The 16,717-nt window shown below is 44.0% G+C and overlaps 1 pseudogene; it reads left to right on the forward strand.

Annotated features, from left to right (window-relative positions):
• The window catches only part of LOC137345790 (nuclear factor 7, brain-like), a 59,438-nt pseudogene extending 47,007 nt beyond the window's left edge, over positions 1-12,431 (forward strand).
• Positions 12,432-16,717: the final 4,286 nt, after the last annotated feature.

The raw sequence follows: 16,717 nt of genomic DNA on the forward strand, positions 1-16,717 counted from the left end.
TACTGAACATTTCTCCCATTGTCTCTCTGATTTTTCTCTTCATTGATGAATTATTATTTCTGCCTTTCCTTTTCCTCTTCTCATCTTCATTCTACTGATCTTTGGACTGGTTTCTTTCTTTCTCCCTCTCAGAACTTTATAGCTGATTATTTCTTACTACCCTTTTCCACCCACAATTTTCCCTTTTCTTTTATTTCCCTATTGAACGCCACATCTCTCTCATTTTGTACAGATTTTTGGTCTCTCAGTGAATAAAGGGATACGGCGAGTGGGTGGGAATGTAGAATGGAAGCCGAAGATCAGCTATGATGGTTTTGAATGGTGGAGCAGGTTCGACTGGCCATATGGTTTAGACCTGCTCCTATTTCTTGTGTTCTTGTGTGTACCTTAATTCCTCATCTCTCATTTTGTACTTACCACATTTCATCTCCTCAATTCCAATCTCTCCTCCCCATATAATCTCTTCAGTTGGTTTTAATTGTAATTTAATTTTACTTTTGCTTATTTCCCATTTTATTCCTTCTCATTACTCTCATTTTCTCCTGATCTTTTACTGTCCTGAACTGATTTATCTGTTTTTATTTATATTTACTTTGCTCAAATTCCTTTCCCTATTTTATATTTCAATCTTTTTCTCTTTTTTATCATCTCCCTCATTTTTCTATTTCCTTTTCCTCATATTCATTCTATTTCCTTTTCATTCCGTCGTCATTTGCTCATTTTTCTAATACCCTTTGTCTCTTCTCATCTCCTACACTTTCCTCTGTACTTTTTGTTTCCATCACAGTATTCTTGTTTCTCTATTTCTCTCTTCCTCACATCTCACTTTTATATTCACCTTTATTAGTTCCTGCATAACTTTTCCTCTTCTTATCTCCCTCATTTTTCTACTAACGTTTTCTCTCCTCATATCTCTCATTTTTACCTCAAACAGATACACAACATGGTGGGACTGGCACTCTCAGCGTTTTTACACTCCTTAATCTGACACAGTTGGGAGCTCTCTGAAATGTTCACCATGATTGGGACATTACCAGACTAGGCCAACTCCTTAGTGAAGAGCAGACAGACTCCGTCCAAAAATTGTCAGCAAATTCCCCCTCAAGCAGTGGAACTAATATCACTATCTCTCGGGTGGGCATGTCCTCCACAACCCAAAGATACTCTTGTACATTTCTCCATGAACCAATCTCCCAAAATTACCCACAGTCATTCTATTCCTCAGCCCCAGAGATTGGTCCCAACATCACCTTCAATCAAATTCTGCTTCTCCTGAGTCTGGGTCGTACACCTGGGTTCACAATTAGAAAAAAATAGTTTGCAGGATTCCCTGCAGTCTAAGAAAAGGAATCAAAGGAAGACCAGTGAGGTCAAGTTGTTTTTTTGATACAGGAGCTGATAAAGGGATGTTCTGCTGCTGATGGGTGAAACAGACCCAAAGGCAGTGTTGGTGCCATTAGAGGGAATCCTCCTCCCACTCATGAAGTGCCAGAGACTGGATTCTCCATCAGTCAGATGAAGCTTTCCATGGATATGGAGATGTCATCTCAGTACTTCAGAGGGACTGGGCCTTGTGTCCACAATCTGACCCAGCATTAACAGGAATGGCGACTAAGGGAGTTAGAAGTTACCACTTGTGTCTCCAAAGAGTTATCGGTGATGTAAAAGAGGAGAAAATGATCTGTATAAATTTCCCCTCTGATCCAGTGTTGGCCAGTGTCTGTACATCGGTCAGCTCTGTACCATCAGCCTCTGGAGAGGAAACATCACAATAAACTGAATTGAAACAAATTGAATGTTAGAAACAAAGAGTGAGATTCACTGTCAGTCCATCGAATGGGGCCAAACCCACTCCAGAAGCAGCAGTGGGAAAGGAAATATAACTGGGAAATGTTGATCCTCCTGCTCAGTCCAAGGCCCAGCACATTAGTGCTTCAGTGTCCTGGTTATTCCAGATTAGCACCTTCCTTTCTTCTTTTCTTCCTTCCTTCCTGCTGCGTCAAATTTCATCCAATTCCAATCTTCCCAATGATCAATACTTCAATGTTATTTATCTGTGTCCGGTTTGGTTTCTAATCCCTTTGTAACAGGCCCCATATGTGTTAAGCTGGTATTGACTGTTACTCCTCTTGATCCGCAGCCGATCTGGAATAATCGTGTACAACAAACATTTCAAACACATGTATCTGGTAATGAACACACCATGATCTGATCCACATTTTTTTCGGAATCCAGTTCCTCAAAGCTTTACTTTTTCTGAGTCTTTCCTTCGCCATCTCTTGGGTCGAGTGACTGACTGTCTTTTCAGCAGAGCTGCTGTTATCTCCCTCCGGAGGGGAATTCCAGCATTTCTCCATCTACCACAGCACAGCAACAGGTGTGAGCAGGATGGATGTTGCTCAGTGTGACTGCACATGTCCTACCTCTTTGATGTCACTTTCCTGCCCTTGGACAGTCCTGGAAATGCGCTGTCAGGAAATGTGGGACATCTGAAGGACAGTCCTGGTCTTCAATGATGAGCTGAACTCAAAGAATTGAAGAGATCAAAGTTGGGAAATTCCTCAGGCTGGATGTCACACACACAATATTCCAACTATAACCAGTAGAAAAGGATAAAGTAGAATGGGAGTGGACAAGGGCTCATCTCTAGAGGTTTCTAATGTACCTGTGGAGTGAGTGCAGCACCATCCCAGGGGCAGCTCCTGTGAATGGAATGTTTCATGCTCTTGTGCCGATCTCTGTGAGTGTGCAGAGTGTGTCTGATTTCATGGTAAGACTGTCACCTCGGCAAAATCCTGGACTGATGGGAATCTCAGTAAAGTTCCTCACTTTTACAATCATTGAAGCTGCTGTTTCATCCCATCCTCAATACTGAGGGCCTTGGAGCCACCAGATCTGCTCTGTGAACCCAGAGACCTTTCTCCAGTCCCAATTAGTTTGGTGATGATACCACTTCTCTCTCCAGCTTCCTGAGATACTGTTCACTCCAAGAATCTTTCAATATTAAAGTGATGAATATTAATTCTAGAATCTGTATCTTCATTACAGTGAGACTGTGTGTGACTATGATTATATTTAATTTGAATATATTTGTAATTAATGACATTTGGTTGAATTACTTACTTTTAATATGAAATTGTTCTTTTCTTTCCATTTCCCTGTTGATATGGTCTAAAGTCACTCACAGTGTGAGCTGCCGACTCCAGCTCCTCCCTCGGTAACTCCACTGATGTGGAACCAGGGCCGTAAACCCGCCTCCAGCTGACATCACAAAGGAGGCAGGAGCCAATCACACAGCATCCAGGATGATGTCACAAAGCAGCCCAAGCCCCTCCCACTCGTGGTGTTACAGGGTCACATGACAAGACTCTGCTCCAGTCATCGAGTCATTGCAGCACAAAAGGAGGCCATTCAGCCCATCGACTTCCTTCTCCCATCTCCTGATTTTCATTGAGTAAATGAGGAGAAACTGCTTCTCTTGGCAAAAGCTCTGGTAACCAGAGGAGACAGATGGAAGGTGATTGGCAAAAGAACCAGAGGTGAAATGAGAAAATATTCTTTTACACAGTGAGTTGTTATGATCTGGAATGCAGTGCCCAAAAAAGTGGTGGAAGCAGATTCAATAGCAAAATTCAAAAGATAATTGGATAAATACCTGACGGGAAACAACACAGAGTGACAGGGAAAGAACAGGGGAGTGGAATTAATTGAATAGCTCAAGTTAAGAGCTAACACAGGCACAATGGCTGAATGGCCTCCTTCTACGTTGTTTAATTCTATGATCCTCCATTTTTTCATTCATTGCTGAGAAGTGATATCCCAGCACATCACACTGTGGGAATGTTGTAGAGCCATGCATGTAAAGGACACAATCATTCTGGGTCACATCAGTATCAATTCATACAGGGGCCACATTCATTAGGTGTAAATTCAATACATAACATTCAATAGGTATCAGAGTATCACATTTCAGATTGTGATACACTTACAGCTGAGGAGAGGATTTAAACATCCTCCACAGTGATTATCACCCTGTTATTACAGTCCTGCAGACTTTTAACTGGGAATACAGACACTTCACCACTTTGTAACTGAAGGAGATCCAGCTTGTTGGCACCAATGTCAGCAGCTTCATTCCCCAATCCAAGACACTCCATGACCAGTGAGCTCCGCTGGATACAGGCGATGTAATTGAGCAGCAGAATCAAATCCTCATTTAACATCACAATATCATTTTCGTTTGTCAGGTCCAATTGTATCTCAGGGAAGGCACTTGTAGAATGTGTTGCTTCTGTGCTGGAGAGATTGGGACGATTGGCCCCTTCAACAGGTTCCAGTCAAAGGTCCTGACAGGGTTAATGGGGAAGTTGCGATATCTGTCAATCATCATTGGAGCTGAGTTCCAAGATCCACTTTACCAGGCAACCCAACTTTGCAGCATTGGGGAATGAATTAAACTCAATTAGATGGAAAGGGACCCAATAAAACACATTCAGGTGGAAGGAATGTAACGGATTCATTCCTCTGCTCTGAGTGCAACGTTTGTTAAAAGGAGGGGAAGAGCTGTTGGGTTAATATTAGTAACTGTCCAGTCTCAGGATTGATTGTTTCATGACTTGTATTACAGAGAATGGGAGTTATGGAAAAGCCCATCTTCTGTCCCCTTTGCCTCGGGTTATTTGTTGATCCTGTCCGAGTGGACTGTGAGTGTAATTTCCGCCGCTCCTGCATTGTGTCCTACAGGAAGGTGCAGGGAGGGTCTGTCTTTTCCCCCCAGTGTGGTGAGGAAGCTGCAGAGCTGACCCTCCAAGGATTCGAGATTGCACAAACCAAATTAAGTTGGTCTGATCTACCCGTGTCCAGAAAAGTTTGCAATTTGTAGTCACGTGGTGTGTGTTGTGGATGTTAGACAGGCTAATGTCTACATGACGACAGTGACCATACTTGGTGCTTTGGGAAGGTCCAAGGTTGTAAATAGTGTAATATCAATGCAAGTTTTCTTTCAATGAGGCAGCCATTTTACATGTGCTAGTGAAATAAATGAATTACTGGTTAAACTGTTTCTGAGGCAGTGTTGAAGGCATGATGTCACTTAAGGCATTGGGAGAACTCACTGCTCTTTTCATTAGTGCCAAGAGATCTTTAACATTCAGACAGGGCCTCAGTTTAATTTCTTATCCAAAAGGTGGCACCTAGACCATGTCCCTCAGTACTGCCCCACTGATAGTGCCATGCTCCCTCAGTACTGAACTGAAGGTCTCGGCCTAGATTATGTGCTCAACTCTTAGGTCATGGGTTCAAGATCCACTCTGTTCATAGAGGCTACCAACTAAGCCAAGGCTGCAGGCTGTGGATTTCACAATTGTCTAGTTTGAAGAATGTCAAGGACATTGTACAACTTTTTTATTTGACTGGAAATGAGTGATCTCTCTCTAAATCCTGTTGAATTTGAAGGTTTGTGTGGATATTTGATCCTCTTTCCTTAAGGAAATGGGGTGTAATCTGATCTGCCATGTTACACAGCAGTTTGCTGTCCTGCACCAGTTCCTCATTGACCAAGAACAACATTTGATGAAAAAGCTGGAAGTTTAGGTGGAAAGTAACTTGACAGGAATGGAAAGAAACCTGACAAAAATGCACACGATACTCTTCTCCACTGAGCTCGACATCACAAACATCGAGACCAAACTGGATCGAAATGACTTGACCTCTCTGAAGGTCCACAATGTGCTCTCTTCCTCCCCATCTCCCCTTGATTCCGGTGAAAGGTATCTGTCCCTCCCAGTGACTCATTGCCATGGCAATGGTGGACATCTGTAAGTTGGCTTCCAAGTTGCTTGACAACAAAGGGAAACTTAAGCCAGGGTTTTTGCTGCTGACGTCCATTGGTTTCACTTACTTTATATTATTCCTACCAAAATGCATTGTTTTACATAATCTGTGTTAAATTTCATCAGCCACGTGTCTGCCCATTTTACTTGTCTATGTCATGTCAGCGTCCCCCTCACTGTTCACTACATTTGAATTTCACGTCCTCTGTAAACTTTCAAACGATTCCCTGTGGACCAAACTCCACATCAGTAATATATGAAAAAGAGCAGATTCCTAATACTGAACTCTGGGGGACACCACAATATAACCTCCCTCCAGACTGAAAAACAACCATTCACCATTACTCTTTACTTTCTGTCTCTTAATCAATTTTATATCCATGCACCCAATATCCCTATTAATCCTACGGGTTTTTTATTTCTTAACCAGTCAATTATCCAGTACTTTATCAAAATATTCTAAACCTGCATCTTTGTTTTTTTTAACCTCTGTCTGGAAATCCACTAATGTGTCCGCTTTGAGTGAACAACTTCCTGACCATCCGAAATGTATTTTCCCCCGGTTTAACGTGCCTGTCATAATTTACCTTGAATAAATCCTGATCTATCTCTAAGTGTCAGCCGCTATATCACGAACATTTCTACTCTCACCTGCTCCCTTCTGACGAGCCTCAACAGTCACCAGTAGTTTCCTTCTTCCGTCTCGCCTTTACTGATTTTTTTTTGAAGCGTTAAATGGGTTTAAAAATGGAACAGGAGCAGGTCGGCCGAGCTTGGCTGCTCCTGCTGCCCTTCCCCCCTCCCAGTGGTCAGTTAACTCGATCTGCCAGAGTGCGGAGCTGCTGACTGTCCCTTGGCTCCGTTATTCACTCGATTTCAGGAAGCAGCGATGGCGGCTCCTCTTTCCCACAATGCTGCGCGGCCGAGAATATGTCCCATCGCTCGGGCCGCGCTGCACTCTGGGAGACATGTCAATATTTTGTGACCAGCAGTGAGATGAATGAGGACTGATTGCTTTTGGTTGAGAATCAATAAAACAGTCCAGCACAGCAGGAAGCTATTCGGCCCATCGTGTCTGTGCTGGTTCTTTTTCAGACCAATCCAGTTCGTCCCACTCCCTTGCTCCTTCCCCCATTCCTGCAATTTTCCCTCCATTAATTATTTATCCAATTCCCTTTTGAAGGTGACTTATTGAATCTGTATCCACCACCCGATCAGGCAGTGCATTTCAAATCCTGAGCGCTCTTCAGGTAAAATATTATTTTTCTCCTGTCACCTCTGGTTCTTTTGCCAATCACCTTTAAATCTGTGTCCTCTGCTTATTGATCCTTCAGCCATTGGAAACAGTTTCTCCTGATTTACCTTTTTTGTGATTTTAAACACCTCGATCAAATAAAAGCAAAATAATGCGGATGCTGGAAATCTGAAATAAAAACAAGAAATGCTGGAAATACTCGACAGATGCTGACAGACCTGTGGAGAGAGAAGCAAATTTAATGTTTCAAGTCAGTAACCCTTCATCAGAAGTCTGAAAGGTTACTGACCTGAAACGTTAACTCTGCTTCTCTCTCCACAGATCCTGCCTGACCTGCTGAGTATTTCCAGCATTTCTTGTTATTATCCCAGCTTCTCCAGTCTGTCCGTGTAATTGTAATAACCTTATCCCTGGAACCATTCTAGTAAATCTCTTCTGTACATTCACCAAATCCTTCAAATTCCTGAGGTGTGAGGTCCAGAATTGGTCACAATTCTCCAGCTGGGGGCAATCTAGTATTTTATAAAGGTTTAGCATCACTTCAGGGGGGAATGGTGTGATAGAATCTTTAACATCCTGATTTTAATTACTGGAATGGGGAGAATGAGGAGAGAGGGGTCTTGGCTTAGCACCACTGGATGACGACAGCACATCTGGCAGCAAAGCAGCCCCTCAGCACTGGGCTGCAGTGTCTCTTATCCTGATTTCCCATCTCGAGCCCCACAACCTTCTGACTTGGAGCTGAGCTGCCAAGCTGACATTCCTGAACACAAACCAGCTTCGTGTTGGTCCTGGAAATCTAACCAGATCCCGTGGTCTTTATCACCTGGAAGGACAAGGGCAGAAGACACATGGGAACACCACCACTGCAAGTTCCCTTCCAAGCCACACAGCATCCTAACTTGAAACTATATCACCGTTCCTTCACTATCACTGGATCAAAGTCCCGAACTCCCTCCCGAACAGCAATGGGCGGCACAGTGGCGCAGTGGTTAGCACCGCAGCCTCACAGCTTCATTGACCCGGGTTCAATTCTGGGTACTGCCAATGTGGAGTTTGCAAGTTCTCCCTGTGTCGGCGTGGGTTTTCGCCGGGTGCTCCGGTTTCCTCCCACCACCAAAAGACTTGCAGTTGATAGGTAAATTGGCTGTTATAAATTGCCCCTAGTAGAGGTAGGTGGGAGGGGAATATAGGGACAGGTGGGGATGTTGTAGGAATATGGGTTTAGTGTAGGATTAGTATAAATGGTTGGTTGATGGTCGTCACAGACTCAGTGGGCCGAAGGGCCTGTTTCAGTGCTGTATCTCCAAAAAAAAAGCAGTGTGTGTGTAGCTACACCACACAGACTCCAGTGGTTCAAGAAAGCAACTTCTTAAGGGCAATGAGGGATGGGCAATAAAAGCTGGACTAGGTCACGATGCCCACATCCCAGGAACCAGTAAAAAAGTCAGAATCTGATTCCTCATGTGTCCGTATTAATTCTTACATTATTACAGTAACTGTGTTCAAAGAGGACTTGATCTAAAGTGGAATAATATTAGACCAAACCAAAGTGAAGCTTCAGTGAAATGATGAAATCTATTGGGAATGTGTGTCCAGGGTACATTGAGTGTGGAATTGATGAGAATGCACTGTCCCAAGTTGGTGTTCACCTCGCCCACTTTAATTCACTTCAGCGTGCTTTTGTGTTCCATGTAGCTGCAATAACAAACTAACATTGTTTCTGTTTTCTCTTCAAGGAGATTAGTTCTTGGAGGGACAGGTATGTGTTGTCAATAATGAACTATTTCTGATGTAGCAGTTACACATCACACTGTGTTTTTCAGTCTGAATCCTGTAGTGTTAACTTACTTCATACAAAATTGGCCTTTGTTGCAGGGGCTTGGAGCACAAGAGTAAGGAAGTCTTGCTGCAATTGTACAGGGCTTTGATGAGACCACACCTAGAGTGCTGTGTACGGTTTTGGTCTCTGGACCAAAGGAGCTATTTGCTTTAGAGAACAAATGTTCACAGAATTTAATTTCTGGCATGAGCGGGTTTTCCAATGAGGAGAGATTGAATAAATTGGGCCCAGACTCTCTGGAGTTTAGAAAAAAGTGAGCTGATCTCAGATCTTCTTATGTTGTAAAGACGGGATGTGACAGGGTGGAGACAGAGAGGCTGTTTTTCCCCTGGTTGGAAAGTCTAGAACTAGGGCCATAGTCTCAGGATAAAGGAGCATCCATTTAGGACAGAGACAAAGAGAAATTTCTTTACTCAGAGGGTTGTGAATCTTTGGAATTCTCTGTCCCTGAGGACTGTGGATGCCCATTTGCTGCGTATATTCAAGGCTGAGTTGATTAAATTTTGGGATTCAAAGAAATCGAGGGATATGGGGATGGGGTGGAAAAGTGGAGTTGAGGTTGAGGCTCAAGGGGGTGTATAGCCTACTCCTGCTCCTAGTTCTTGATGTTCTTCTGTCCGTGTGTTCTCTGACAGATATGAATGTTATCGGCAGGTTTTCTGAGGAGATGTCCACTGCTATGTCTGGGAATGTGTGCCTGGGGACATACAAAGGTCCTTTACAGTATAAACTATGGAGGGAAATGAAGGAAATCATCCATCCAGGTAAATGAATGAATGACATTGCCTCCACCAGTAATCCTGTATCCAGGTCAACAGGGGTGATCTAACTCCCAGCCTGTGTTCAATTGTAAATGAGTCTTTCCCGAGTTATGTCTGTATTCACTTTCAGGGTTAGTGGTTTGACACAGAAGCTGTCGACATTCGAGGTTCGGTTGGAGAGGTGGATGAAGGAATGTGTGATTCGGACTATTCCCCCAGTGGAGGGGGGACAGGGGGGTAAATACCAATTTGGACTGGCTGGGCTGACTGTAACTTGTATGTGGGAGGGTGGCAGGAATTTTATTTAAACCCTTTACACTTTACAGCATTTAAATACAGTCCCCACTGCTTACAGTTTGTGCTAATGCAGTTTGCCAAATATACATATTGGATGGTTCGTCCCAAAGTTGTGACTCTAATAAATCTGAAAATGGACTAACACATTCCTTCGAGGAAACCTGTGTGTAGAACCATTAGTACTTCACATAGAAAAGGCACACTCTGATTGAATCTGTGTCACCTGTTTGTTGTAACAATGCCCTGCTTAAGGACAGCAGTGGATCCTGAACTCCACAGAAGCTCGAAACGTTAACTCTGCTTCTCTTTCCACAGATGCTGCCAGACCTGCTGAGTGAATCCAGCATTTCTTGTTTTTGTTTCAGATTTCCAGCATCCGCAGTATTTTGCTTTTATTTTAGTGTTTAATTCACTGCCACTTCTCTTCCAGGAATGCCTACCTTGAAGAAGTTCTGCTCTTCTCTCCGACGGGATTTTCGTTTGTCTCTTTTACCTTGTTATCTCTTGCCCAACCCCCACCTCACTTGTTTATAATCTGTGACTTTTCTAATATTTGTCAGTTCCGAAGAAGGGTCACTGACCCGAAACGTTAACTCTGCTTCTCTTTCCACAGATGCTGCCAGACCTGCTGAGTGAATCCAGCATTTCTTGTTTTTGTTTCAGATTTCCAGCATCCGCAGTATTTTGCTTTTATTTTAGTGTTTAATTCACTGCCACTTCTCTTCCAGGAATGCCTACCTTGAAGAAGTTCTGCTCTTCTCTCCGACGGGATTTTCGTTTGTCTCTTTTACCTTGTTATCTCTTGCCCAACCCCCACCTCACTTGTTTATAATCTGTGACTTTTCTAATATTTGTCAGTTCCGAAGAAGGGTCACTGACCCGAAACGTTAACTCTGCTTCTCTTTCCACAGATGCTGCCAGACCTGCTGAGTGAATCCAGCATTTCTTGTTTTTGTTTCAGATTTCCAGCATCCGCAGTATTTTGCTTTTATTTTAGTGTTTAATTCACTGCCACTTCTCTTCCAGGAATGCCTACCTTGAAGAAGTTCTGCTCTTCTCTCCGACGGGATTTTCGTTTGTCTCTTTTACCTTGTTATCTCTTGCCCAACCCCCACCTCACTTGTTTATAATCTGTGACTTTTCTAATATTTGTCAGTTCCGAAGAAGGGTCACTGACCCGAAACGTTAACTCTGCTTCTCTTTCCACAGATGCTGCCAGACCTGCTGAGTGAATCCAGCATTTCTTGTTTTTGTTTCAGATTTCCAGCATCCGCAGTATTTTGCTTTTATTTTAGTGTTTAATTCACTGCCACTTCTCTTCCAGGAATGCCTACCTTGAAGAAGTTCTGCTCTTCTCTCCGACGGGATTTTCGTTTGTCTCTTTTACCTTGTTATCTCTTGCCCAACCCCCACCTCACTTGTTTATAATCTGTGACTTTTCTAATATTTGTCAGTTCCGAAGAAGGGTCACTGACCCGAAACGTTAACTCTGCTTCTCTTTCCACAGATGCTGCCAGACCTGCTGAGTGAATCCAGCATTTCTTGTTTTTGTCCACAGAAGCTTGGCAGGGGGAGCAGATGACGAGACAAATAGCAAAGATTAAAAATAGCCTATTGTTTTAAACAAAGAAAGCTGGTTGGATTATGTGCAGCTGAACTGATTGGTTGGGCTGGTGTAGTGTAATTTACTGAGACACTCACTGTTAGCAGGTGCAGCCTCCACACTGAACATCCTGTTTCTGCACTGAAAGAGCTGGTGTGTGGAACACATTAAGCAATGACTTTGTAATTGACGATGGCAGCAATGGAAATTGATCAGTGCTCTTTGCCCAGTTGAAGTGGTGCGGACTGTGTGTCTTTTACTGAGGTCGGTGGGGCTGCTGTTCTTCTACCAGGGGCCAGTTTGTGGGGAACTGGGTCACAACAGTTAGGTGGAAATGCTTGGTGATTTCTGACCCCTCCCCATGCTCAGATTTCTGAGGAATTCTTTTTATTGATTGGAAATGAAATCTGTTTTACAATGTGAAATGAAATTTTAAAATGTCCTCTTAACATTTCTCACATTGGACTGTGTCCTTCCTCTGAAAGGAGGAAAATTCGGAAATATTTGACCAGTAGTCCATCCCACACAGAGTTCCAATTCAAGTGGGACTCACTCCACTCCAGTAAAGCAAGAATTGGCTCATTCCCCCTCCCCCAAGACTCAATCACTGTCCTCCCTTGGTCATCCACCGATGAGAGGGAACTCCAGTAACCCATGGACTTTGTTCTGCAGTTCCGCTCGCCATGACCCTGGATCCTCAAACCCTTGGCTGCTGCTGTCTGCTGACCTGACCAGTGTGACTGTCATCGATACCAAGCAGCTGCTTCCTAACAGCTCGGCCAGGTTCGACCTGTGTGTCTCTGTCCTGGCTGCTGAGGGCTTCACGGCGGGGATGCACTAATCAAAGATCTTGACTCACTTTGCTCTACCACTGAATTCTGTGATAGCGGAAACTTTTAGTTTATTTACGACTCTCACTGTCTTTCACTTGGGACTGTTGGAATTTGGACTATAGGAGGTTTCTCATGCCCTCCCTTTGTCAGATTACCTCTTTCATGACACTGATGGATTCTCTCTCCAATCTTCACTAGATATATGAACACACATAGTCTTTTTACAGAAACTCCAAACACAGACTTTTCCTTAACACCTTGGTGGTTTTTCACCATGACCTTCTGACCAACACTGAACTCTCTAAGATTTATGCCTCGTGTATCATGACTCATCTTCACTCTGTTTTGTTTTCTCTTAACTTGCTATTGGCCTCTGGCTTAAGCAAACTAAACCTTGTCCTTGGAACATGTTGAAACCATAACTCATAAGGTGAAAACACATTTGTAGACTGTGGGGTTATTCTGTAAGAGAAGGGAAAATTGTCTAGCCTGAGTTGAATAGAAACATGAAAACATGGAAAATTACTGCCTAGCTTGTCACCTAGCAAATATCAACCAAAACAAAATAGTCTTTCCCTTCCACTTCAAAGAGATTGACATGTAATAGTTCCCATGGTTTTCTTGTGTTTGACCTTGGTTAGAACCTTGATTAGAAAAATAGAAACACAGTTTATTGGATCAATTCTCATTCTGCGACACTCTTCACAACTTTTCACCAACTCTTCAATATCTCTATCTACCTTTGGAGATCAAAAATAGCTACTTGCTACTGCTTTCATACGGAGAATCCCTATGTGCTCTTGATGAAGTTCCTCTAGCAATCTCTCTGTAAACCTTGGTAGAATAATGATTCTTAAACCCCATAGGTGACAGCCTTGATCTACACAGTTCTACATGTAAAATACTCCTGCAATTTCTCATCATCACACTCTTTAGACCAATCACTCATGACATAATTGAGTACTTTACTGAGCATCACATCCTTGTGAGTTTCTTCACTAAGTTTTGGGTTTTAATTTAAGTTTTGATTAATTTCCCTGATTTAATGAAGTTATTTATTTAAACTACACATAAAGGGGCCTGCAGAATAAAGGCCCCTTGACTAACAAAGAAAAGGTTTGATTCACAGTCAGGTTCCCTGGACATTGTCTTGACACACACAGTGAGGAGGGAGGGGTGGAGAGAGAGAGGGTAGTGTGGAGAGAGAGGGAGCGGCGAGAGAGGGAGGGAGACAGAGTGAATGGGAGGGGAAGAGACAGTGAGTTCGACAAGGGTTGGGACAGGGAGAGAGTGTTGTGAGTGAGGGTGAGAAATGGATTGGGTAGAGTGAGAGGAGGTAGAGGGTGAGATGGAGGAGGAAAGGGGAAGAGGGTCTGGGTGAAGGAGATTAGGGGTGAGGGAGTCATGAGAGAAGGGGAGGGAGGCAGGAAATGGGAGAGGGATGGGAAGCCGGAAAAGGGTGTGGGTAGGAGAGGGGCAGGGGATGAGAGGGATTCTAGAGACAGGGAGAGAGAGATAAATAGAGAGAAAGAGGGTGAGTGAAAGTGTAAGTGAGAGAGGAAGAGAGGGAAATAGAGAGGAACAGAGAGAGGATGGGTTGGTCGAAGAAGGTGAGAGAGAGTGGGAGTGGGGAAAGACAGATTGGGAGCAAGAGAGAGATTGAAAGAGAAAATAACAGCAAAAGACTGAAAGAGAGAGAGAGATGAAGAGAGAGACACAGAGAAAGAGAGAGAGAAGGCAAGAAACTGAAAGAGAATGAGAGAGCAAGAGACAGAAAGAGAGAGATAAAGATAGAGACAGAGACAATGAGAGAGACAGAGACACAGACACTGAGAAGTAATGCTAGAGAGGGTGAGAAAGTGACAATTATCTTTATATAACTCCTTTAATGTTATACAACTTCCCAAGGTGCTTCACAGAAGCATTATAAAGCGAAATTTTACACAAAGTCCAGATCAGGTGATATTAGGATGAACTGTTGAGTTTTAAGGGGCAGCTTTAAGGAGACAGAAGGACAGATGGAGAGGTTTAGGGAGGGAATTCCAGAGCTTAGGGCCCAGGCAACTGAAGGCATGGCCACTAATCGTGGATCAAATAAAATCAGGGAAATTAACAAGACAGAATTAGAGGAGTGCAGAGATCTCGCAGATTTGTCGAGAAAAGGAGATTACAGAGATTGGGAGGGTTTTAGCGGCTGCAGGATGTTACAGAGATAGGGAAGGGTGTAGGGGCTGGAGGAGGTTACAGAGATAGGGAGGGGTGCAGGGGCTGGAGGAGGTTCCAGAGATAGGGAGGGGTGTAGGGGCTGCAGGATGTTACAGAAATAGGGTGGGGAGTAGGGGCTGGAGGAGGTTACAGATATCGGGTTGGAGGAGGTTACAGAGATTGGGAGGTTTGCAGGGGCTGGAGGATGTTACAGAGATAGGGAGATGTGTAGAATTGGAGGAGGTTACAGAGACAGGGAGAGCTGTTGGACTGGAGGAGCTTACAGAGACAGGGAGGGTTGTAATGACTGGATGAGGTGACAGAGATGGGGGAGTAGGGGCTGGAGGAAGTGTAGGGGATGGACTGTTTTTTCAGATGATGTGGCTGAGGGGCAGCATGTAGATGAGAAATAAGAGGGGACCAAGGATAGATCCTTGGAGGACACCCGAGGTAACGGTGTGGGAGCAGGAAGAGAAACCATTGCAAGTGATTCGCTGACTATGATTAGATAGATAAGCATGGAACCAGGTGAGAGCAGTCCCACCCAGCTGGACGACAGTGCAGAGGCGTTGGAGGAGGATGGTGTGGTCAACCGTGTAAAAGGCTGCAGACAGGTCGAGAAGGACGAGGAGGGAAAATTTACCTTTGTCACCATCACATAGGATGTCAGTTGTGACTTTGATAAGAACTGTTTCAGTACGGTGACAGGGGCAGAAACCTGATTGGAGGATTCAAACACAGTGTTCCAGGAAAGATGGCCATGGATTTGGGAAATGACAACACATTCAAGGACTTTAGAGAGGAAAGGGAGTTTGGTGAAGGGATGCTCGTTTGCAAGGACAGAGCGGGTCAAGGGTTGTTTTTTTCGGAGAAGGGTGATAAACAGAGATTTGAAAAAGAGAGGGACAGAACCTGAGGAGAGGGAACCGTTAACAATATCTGCCAGCACGGGAGCCATGAAGGGACTCGGCCAGGTCCATCCGAGCACCGCAAAGTTGAGGTCCCAGGGCTACCGGCTCCTGTTCTGAGACTGACCCCACTCCCTCATCCCGGGTCCCAACTCCCTATCCTAGTCCCTCGGCTGGGTTTGTCCTGACACAAACCTCCAACACACAACACCGTCTGAATCGGAGAGAGAGGGAGAAAGAGAGTCGAAAGTGACCAGGTGGGGGAATGGAAGAGAGACAGACTCAATTAAGTGTCTCCAGAAAAAATCAATTAACACGAGAAGATTTCCAGCATCCGCAGTGTTTTGGCTTTTGTAAGAACATTTTTGTTTTCTGAGCAGATGTGAGGAGCTGAGAATCGAACCAGTGGAGGTGGAGGAGAGACTGTGGCTGCTGTTTCCCCTCCAGTCCTGCAGGGGGTGGTGTTAGTCTCTTCCAGCCCCCACTCCCTCCACTGGGGGTATTTTCACATCCCAGCGATTCCTGCTGTCATTCAGTTGATGGAAGTCTGGGGATAAATATTCCATTCATGGACTGGAAACACTGGGACCTGCCTCTGGGCTGCTCTCAGTTATTTTGTTTATTCATTAATTGAATAATTGATGTAACTGGATATTTCACCGCGATCTTGACCTGCTCTCTGAACTTGGACTGAGTCACTACATAAATAAATGTGTTTGTGCAGCAACTTAAATTCGACAGCATATATCCGAATTGTTGAAATATATAAAAAGAATCAGAATCGAAGTGCTTTCCGATATTAAAGCAATACAAAACATATACCAACCACAGAAGTATAAAGTTGCCGGATATGGTGAAGAGTAAAATCACAGACTTCCTTCTGATCTCCATCTCTGGGTCACTGTGATTCTCTCCCTTGCTCTGACCCCTCAGTCCCTTACGGACTCGACTGGCTACTAAAATGTGTCTGACTGTCAGAGCGTTGAGCAACAGAATTAAAGCGAATGGGATCAATGGGGTTAAAACTGTATCAAAACTATCAAATCCCACCCAACCGGGCTCAGTATAATAGCTTGGCTTTTTATAACAGCCCCACGGTACATTGTCGATTATCTTTCCAGGTTCATATGTAAAGTAGAAGGGGATGTTTTTTGAACAAAGCAGAATGCAGGTTGTTGCTA

This window comes from Heterodontus francisci, chromosome 29, assembly GCF_036365525.1.
Source record: "Heterodontus francisci isolate sHetFra1 chromosome 29, sHetFra1.hap1, whole genome shotgun sequence".
In the NCBI taxonomy this organism is placed as follows: domain Eukaryota; kingdom Metazoa; phylum Chordata; class Chondrichthyes; order Heterodontiformes; family Heterodontidae; genus Heterodontus; species Heterodontus francisci.